This window comes from Limulus polyphemus, unplaced genomic scaffold, assembly GCF_000517525.1.
Source record: "Limulus polyphemus unplaced genomic scaffold, Limulus_polyphemus-2.1.2 Scaffold4015, whole genome shotgun sequence".
Classification (NCBI taxonomy): domain Eukaryota; kingdom Metazoa; phylum Arthropoda; class Merostomata; order Xiphosura; family Limulidae; genus Limulus; species Limulus polyphemus.
Window position 1 is genome coordinate 26,338 of NW_013669625.1, and position 9,073 is coordinate 35,410.

The following is a 9,073-nucleotide window of genomic DNA, read 5'->3' on the forward strand; positions in this document are numbered from 1 at the left end:
CTTATATAACCTATTTGTTACAGTAACAATTGTTATGGTGTGAATACTTCCTGCTGGGGAATTGTGATTATAATCAATTATATTTGTACACCGTTTTGGAAAAAAACCAGGGTACCAAATAAAGATTGTAGCATTTAAAATACAATAAGCCCGATAAACTTGACTGATTATATCACCGCTTCCTTCGGAAATTACATTCCAGAATTATATCTTCACTCATCACTTGTTTCCAACACAAAGTTTTATTTGGGGATTGTCCAATGTCCGTGATTGGTTACAAAATTCGGTAAATCTCTGAAGGGGAAGTGACACACAAGCACTACTGTAATCAGGGTCGTAGCCAGGTTGAGGTAGAGGAGTCCATTACCTCCTCGCTTCCCCCCCCCCCCACAATTCAGTTATTAATTGCCTCCTCGTTTTCCCACCATTCAGTTATTAATTGCTCTATACATGTGCTGAAATACGTCCTTTATCCTTTGATCGACCAAACTATCGTTTTTACTTGAAAACAATATGTATACGTCCTACTTTACACTCCAGACTTTTCCATTTGTTTTCGCTACAGATCACTCCCAAAATGCCAAAACGTAAGAAGTCCAGCCTCTGTAAGCCCAAGACATCCACAAAGAGAGCAAACCAAACACTGGAGCAGCGGGAGTCTCAACAACAAAGAAGAAAGGAATTCACCGCATTTGCAAGGGCTGGGGAGTCATCTGAGGAGCAGGAATCTCGACAACTCAGAAACCAAATGTCCACTGCAGCAGCAAGGGCCGAGGAAACACCTAAACACCGTCGTTCTCAACAACTCAGAAACCAAAGGTCCACTGGAGCAGCAAGAGGTGAGGAAACACCTGAACACCATCGATCTCAACAACTCAGAAATCGAAGGTCCACTGCAGCAACCAGAGCCAACAAAACACCACAATGAAGAAGGGAGCGCCAGAGGCAAGACCAACATGCTGCTGCTGCAAGAACAAGAAGAAATAACCCTGACTGGAACATAGTTGCTTTAAGTTACCAACCTGAGATAGATTACCAGTCCAGGGTGTCAATAGGCTCTATGTTAGTTACTTTCCAAGAAGGTGGTGCTAAAAAGTGGAAAGGAGAATCCAAGGGAATGTGCTGTAGTGAAGAAAAAGTCAAGCTTAGCCATGTGAAGACCTCTCCTAAGCCACTGAAATCCTTGGTATCTGGTCAAACCTCTGAGTCAAAGCACTTTCTGGCCAGCATCAGGAAATACAATTCTAGCTTTCAAATGACTTCTTTTGGTGCATCACAGGAGATAGTGGAGCCAGGATTTATACCCATCTTCAAAGGCCAAGTCTGTTATCGAATCGGATCCACTCAGCCACTGCCTGGAGAAACCCCAAGTTTGTCCAGATTTACTTCATGGGAGATGAAGATCAGCAAGGCAACTAGCGATGCAGCCATGTTCCTGATGTCTAACTAGATATTATCCTCTCCCTCCAAGGGATGTTCCACCAACACAATTCATTGATCAGAAGTTTTAAACATTCAGTTCAACAAATCACCTCCAATGATTACAAGGTTGTAATCAGGGCAGACAAGGTCCCTAGAGGGGGGAGCATGCACGGAGATTCAACCCCAACCTATGATAAAGTCGCTGTTTTAAGGTGAGTGGGTGAGTGAAGAGCATGATAAGAGAAACATTGTTCTTCAGTACCACCACCAAACGAATTCCTGAGACAAATAGAACCTATGATACCTTACAGTATCCTATGATCCTGTGGCAAGGTCAAGATGGGTACCACTTCCAGATTCCTAAGATTATCAAAGTGACAGGCCAAACTCATCCTAACGAAACTGTCTCCTCCAATAACTTCTATTCTTTCATGATCATAGACAGAGAAGGAGGAAGCCACATCTTAAAGTGCATCAACCTTTTTCACCATTATGTTGTGGATGAGTACACCAAAACTAAGAGTGAGTGGCTTTGCTTATATTCAACTCAATCAAAAACACCTGCTTGTACAACAGTACGTTCATCACGGGGTGCTGTCAATGCCAATAGAGGTGTAAACGCTAAGAATGTGGGGAGATTGGTTATTTTGCCTTCATCCTTCACAGGTCGACCAAGATACATGCATGAGGGGACTCAAGATGCAATGACCTATGTCAAGTAATATGGCAGACCCAATCTCTTCATCACCTTCACTTGCAATCCAAAATGGAAGGAGATCCAAATTGATTTTTATCAAAACCAAAAGCCAATAGAGAGACATGACATCATTGCCAGGGTGTTTAAACTCAAAATTGATGAACTTATGAGGTTGGTTCTCAAAATTGGGGCATCTCTCATGCTTTTGAGAAACTTGGACTCACCTAGGCTATGCAATGGCACAAGCTACAATCATTTCAAAAGTGAGGATGTCTTTCTGCCTCGGATAAACCTATCAGCCCAACTGATACAGCCTTTGAATTCAAGAGATTTTAATTCCCCATCCAACTCAACTTTGCAATGTCTGTTAACAAAGCTCAATGACAATCTTTAAAGGTGGTTGGACTAAATTTGACATCTTGCTTTTCTCATGGGCAGCTTTATGTTGGATGCTCGCATGTAGACAGTAAAAAAACATTTACATTACTTTGCACCAGAAAGCAAGTCCAGGAACATTGTTTACAAAGATATTATTTGATGTAGTTATTTCATTTTTAGTATTAATGTTTGTGTATGTATATGTTACATTATGTTTTTAGAAAAATAAAAGTTTTGAAATAAATATGTTTTTGTACTCATTTCCTTTTCATTCTCAATTTTTCCCCCGAGCAACACCAGGCATGTCTGCCAATATTTTATAAAATAGTCTTGTATTTTACGACATGATACAAATATCATGAGAAGGTTTAAAAAATAGACTATAGATCAGGTTTGAAAGGCCACAAATAAGTACAGCTTGATCATTACTTTACAACACAGTTGTATATAGATTATAGACACTTCAATGACCTGAACTGGACGGCTGTATCTTACAAATGCTAACCAAAAGGACTACAACACTGCTCTTAACCAAATATCGGGACTGTCACTTTTATAAAGTACACACAGCTGAAAGTGTGAAGTTAAACCTTGGACCTTCGGAAATACAGCCCAGCTTACTAACCACTAGATGACAAGACATTATGTTTTACTGCAATAGTCAAGGAAAACCTTCCTAAAATACCAAAAGAAACTATATGTAATAAAACACTGCAAATAGAAATAACAATTCACAAATCTCTAAATAGTGACCTGTTCAGGTACACTGATTTCAAATATAAAAGTACCGAGTTATAAAGCAGATTATAAGCTAAGTGAAGCAAAGTAATAATCTAATTCGGACAAGAAAACAATAATAAAAGTACACAAAATAAAAGTGCACCTGACTTCTGTGATCATCATTTTAAACTGGCTGGCTCTATGTTCTACATAATATGACAAACACTTGACTACTAGGATGCTCATTTATACTGGATGGTTATATGTTCTACATTATACGACAAACACTTGACTTCTAGGATGCTCATTTAAACTGGCTGGCTCTATGTTCTACATTATATGACAAACACTTGGCTTCTAGGATCCTCACTTGAACTGGTTGGCACTATTTTCTACATTATATGACAAACACTTGGCTTCTAGGGTCCTCACTTGAACTGGTTAGCACTATGTTCTACATTATATGACAAACACTTGACTTCTAGGAACCTCACTTGAACTGGATGGCTCTATGTTCTTCATTACATGACAAACACTTGACTTCTAGGATCCTCACTTGAACTGGCTGGCTCTATGTTCTAAATTATATGACAAACACTTGACTTCTACAATCCTCACTTGAACTGGCTGGCTTTATGTTCTACATTAACAGATTTTTGACCACTGCAGGAGGAGGTAGCATGTCTATGCCAGACAAAGAAAACATCAAGAATGATAATATTTCACAACAAAGAAAGTTCATTGTGCGATATCCCACAACCCTAGGTTACCCATGTGAACAATAACTTCTATTATACATTAAAGTTAGGTACAGTTCCCAACTTATACATAACATTACAGTCAACGAGAAACCATTTGATCATTCAAAGATTGATTTTTATGTCTGAGTAAAAGTAGAAATTGAAATATATGCTTTACTTTTGAGGAAATACATATTCTCCTCCTAAACTGTTGTAACGTGGTGGACCGCAACTAGCCTGATTTTCCAAAACTTACACTTGGATTCCTCTTGTCTTCATAATACAGCACAAAGAAATCAGAGGCTTTTATACCATTGATGATCCTCCTGATAATATTGTAAGCTTTAATAAGATCACCTCTCGAGATAAAACAAGATACATTTACCTATCCTTATAAGATAACTCTACTATCCTCGTGATCCTCCTGTCAATCCTATCTTAAGAGTCAGTATCTTTCCTGAGATAAGGAGACTAAACCTGCGTTCATCCGAGACCTAGCTAATGATTTGTATAGAGATAATTAATTACATCATTTGGCTTTTAATTAGTATGTCTGTAAATAAAACCTAAAAACATATTATATTTACTACCAGCAACAGAGTGCTACTTCGATGGTTTGAGTAACTTATCTATCAATATACCAAAATCTTCTTTTTTTTTCAGTCACGTTCTTGAGTAGGTTCCATACATCAACTTCTTTGTTCAAATTACAAATTAATCGAATTCCTGTTGTACATCAATTAGTTAAAAATAATCAAAGTTTACTGTGACTGCACAGCACCAGCCGCACTTCAGATGACACAGAAACATGGTCATTTAGTTTCAACCTTACTGAACAATCATTCATTGTGGTGTGTGTGACTTTTGAGCTAAAGGATTAGCACTGATTACGACCTTTCACGTTCTCCTTAAGAGGACGCTTACTAAATGAATGCAAATCACGCTCGAAAAACAATATTATTTTAATATAGATGTGTTATCTTCTGGTTATTAAATTTTTAAAATGTGGTGGGAATTTCATATGAAAGTACTTTTGAATATAAATTTTTATATTATTATTTCAATAGAGAACTTTTATATCCCCAAAAATGTTCCAATTTTCGTGACCAATTAGTTTCTATATGCATAAAAGTCCAAAATGATCCAATTTCGACACACCCTCATATCTTGGTTGTATGTACACATTGTACTTTCAATATTGTCCAATCGATCAAACTCTAAAAGCCTTCAAGCTTCATGCCACCAAGCACGCTTATATCACCACTGAAGCTATGCACGTGAGGCCATTCGCTGTTCCAAACTAAGTACTTGATGTTGTCATGACAACGACGCAGCAGAGGGTCCTTTTCCGAGATACTATCAAACGAACACAAGTCACGTGCTGCGTGCCGCCAACTCAAACAAGAACGCATGCTCGCTCGTTAACCCAATCTTGCTACTTTTGTTTTTCGAGCATTAACAAAATAAGCTTTCTACGTGAGATGTTTAACACAAACTCACAAATGATTACAAAAAAACTTTATAAATTTAGCTAGATCGATATTTTCGGTTTACGTTGAAACACGTTAGTTTTCCCGGACTGTATGGTAGTTGGAAAACCCTAGTTTCCAGGCACTAAAACTTCGACAATTAATAACTGAAAGTTCTAATAGATCATGGCTAGGAGTTGTGGATCTTTGTGACGAAATCTCTTATGCCAATCGCAAAAGTAGTGAATGAATAGTTGCTTTTCAACTTTCTCTCGTTATAAACTTAAACAAGTAAATGAAGGGACTTGGTTTCAGCATAGGTCACGTGTTACGTATCCTTCCCATGGCACAGCGTTTAGTATAATATAGTGTGAAACAGATATCGTCAGAACTCACTTGTGTAATACTGCTTTCCCAGGATGATGAGCATATAACACGCGTTTTATAGAATAAATAGTGAGTACAAACACTCACTAGTTTTTACAGCGTTATGTTATAATATTCAAGTTTTCTTGGGACTCTGTGGTAAACAAGAGCGATTATAGTCCGTCGTGCAGCTTTGCGCTCAAACCCGAAGAATAAATAGAACGTCTGGTTGGACTGTCAGAAATGGATCTTTAGTTACATCAACGTCTTCGAGAACAAAACCATTTATTCTTATATAACTTTAAATTCCTACTCTACAAATATTATATATGTCAGCGGGATAAAAAACAACAACGCATGACGTCATGGAGTTGATAGAAAAATATATATTCCACTCTCTCGCAAAAAAGGGGAAAAGAAAAAAGTTTGTTGTTTAGGTTTATCCTTCTTACTCTATGCATGGGTTATCCTTTTTACTTTATATATGGTTTATCCTTCTTACTCTATGCGTGGTCTTTCTTCTTACTCTATGTATGGTTTATCCTTCTTACTCTATGTATGGTTTATCCTTCTTACTTTATGCATGGTTTATCCTTCTTACTCTATGTATGGTTTATCCTTCTTACTCTATGTATGGTTTATCCTTCTTACTCTATGTATGGTTTATCCTTCTTACTCTATGTATGGTTTATCCTTCTTACTTTATGTATGGTTTATCCTTCTTACTCTATGCATGGTTTATCCTTCCTACTCTATGCATGATTTATCCTTCTTACTCTATGTATGGTTTATCCTTCTTACTCTATGCATGATTTATCCTTCTTACTCTATGCATGGTTTATCCTTCTTACTCTATGTATGGTTTATCCTTCTTACTCTATGCATGGTTTATCCTTCTTACTCTATGTATGGTTTATCCTTCTTACTCTATGCATGGTTTATCCTTCTTACTCTATGCATGGTTTATCCTTCTTACTCTATGTATGGTTTATCCTTTTTACTCTATGCATGGTTTATCCTTCTTACTCTATGCATGGTTTATCCTTATTACTCTATGCATTAAGAGAGATAAGAAGTTAGCTAATCACCTTAGAAGCGCTTCCTCCCCCCATCTGCAGAACCCATAACTCCCGCCCTGCCCCCACACACCCTCACTCATAATTTCTAACATAGAATATTGTAACGGTAAAACCTTATCGATCCTATGCCTCAAATTCCACATGCCTTCCACTTATATTCGTCCAGAAAAGATTGTATGACAAGCATCTTTTTATAAACTGACATCTGAAAACAACAAACCTTTAAATTACCTTTTTTAAATTTGTATTACTCACTTCAGTTTCACTCTATATGAAAATACGAATATAATAATTCAATATTATTACTGTGTGTGAAAGTATGTAATAAGTATGTAAATAAGATATATAGCTACAAAATTTCGCTAGAATCGCCCTGATAATTTTTACCACTCCTTATAGTCAGCTTCAACGATGATTACTCTATCTACAGTATTTATATAATTCACAATCAGGCACTGTGGGCTATAATTGTTCAAAAATCATCGTGATTGCCGATCCGATGCTTGAAACTGAGCTTGATGCTATCTTTGAAGCTAGTTGATACGGTTCATGATGATTTACTTTAGCTGTTGACTATTTGATCAAGACACACATTAGTGTGTCGTGCGACCAAAACAACCTGCAGGGCACACTGTGTGTTATTAGCAGGAGTGATAGTTTAGTAATTTTCCACTTTCTCTAACTTGGACTGGGGTAATCCAAACTATCACATATGTTTAGTGGATGCACTATACTAGATCCTTATGTCACATACCAAATTACAAGGCAATCTATTAAAAAATACTCAAGATATAAAATATCTAATTTTGATTGAATTTCTTCATATTTTTTCTTCGCACCGAAAGTACGGAAACTTTATTTGATAGAAAAATATACTTAATTTTTATGGATTTCTTTTTAAACTTGTTACACTGATAGATTTTTACAACTTACAATTAGATGCCAAATTTGGTCTAAATATAAGCCACATGTGCAAAGTTGTTCAACAAAAACCATCGAGAATTAACGAAAATGTTTGCACTCGCATACTCAAAAAATAACGTAAGCTATCGGTCTGAAATGTTTACTACAACTTCAACTAAGAGTAAAAGTGGACCGATTTTTAGCCTTTTGTCATTCGGATTAAAGATGACTGACTTAGAGCAGCAAAATTATAGGGTGAAAGCACGTGCAGATACACAAGTACTAATTAAGCCAAGCAAACTAGATTAGCAGTTCTAGATCAATTTTTAAAAAGAATTATTATTATTATTATTCATTATTCATTGCCAACTTTTAAGCACAATTTACTAAATTTTATTAGATTATCCTAATTAAAGAGCATTTAGCGTCATGTGATATTAGCTGAAGCAATTAGCGTAAATAATAATGCTTGATACCGTTGAACCGATTGCATGTGGGTGATTACAAACAACTGTTAATCTAGATTCCATGGCGTTACTATAAAGGTTTGGTTTGTTATGAATTTCGCGCAAAACTACACGAGGGTTATCTGCGCTAGCCGTCTCTACTTTAACAGTAAAAGACTAGAGGGAAGGCAGATAGTCATCACCACCCACCTCCAACTCTTGGGTTAATCTTTTTTACCAACGAATAGTGGGATTGACCGTCACTTTATAACGCCCCATGACTAAAAGAACGAGCATGTTTGGTAGAACGGGGATTTAAACTCGCGACCCGCAGATTACGAGTCGAGCGCCCTAACACCTGACCTACTATAAATGAAATTACTAACACTGTTTTAGAGAGGAAAACTACCACCATATATTTTAGAAAATCTGGTTATTTCTGTAAAGTATATGTCTGTTCCGAATAATAGGGTTGCAATACTGAAGCTAATGTTTGTTACTATCAAGTGTCACTTTCTTACTTGCTGTGGTTTGTTGGTGTGTATTGATAATAAGTCATGATATCTAATCAAAAACACCTTAGGTGTGAAAAAAGAAGCAGCAAAAAAAAAAATTAAATGTGCGATTAAAGAAATGAAATCAAAATTGTCGCCCAAACTGGTAGCTCCACTTATAGCATTGATAAGAATTTTACGGAAAATATTCATTCATTAGTTAGCTGGGCCGTGTGTTTTGTTTTACCCAACATCATGCTTCAAGTTGAACAAAAACACGGCCTGGCTAACGAATGAATGAATAGTTACTGTAAAATTCTTATCAATGCTATAACTGTAGCTACCAGTTTGGCTGCTAA

At 36.7% G+C, this 9,073-nt stretch overlaps 1 protein-coding gene across 9 annotated transcripts in view; it reads right to left on the reverse strand.

The window, feature by feature from the left end:
• LOC106470455 overlaps positions 1-9,073 on the reverse strand; it is a 46,389-nt gene that overhangs the window by 9,963 nt on the left and 27,353 nt on the right. The window lies entirely within an intron of this gene.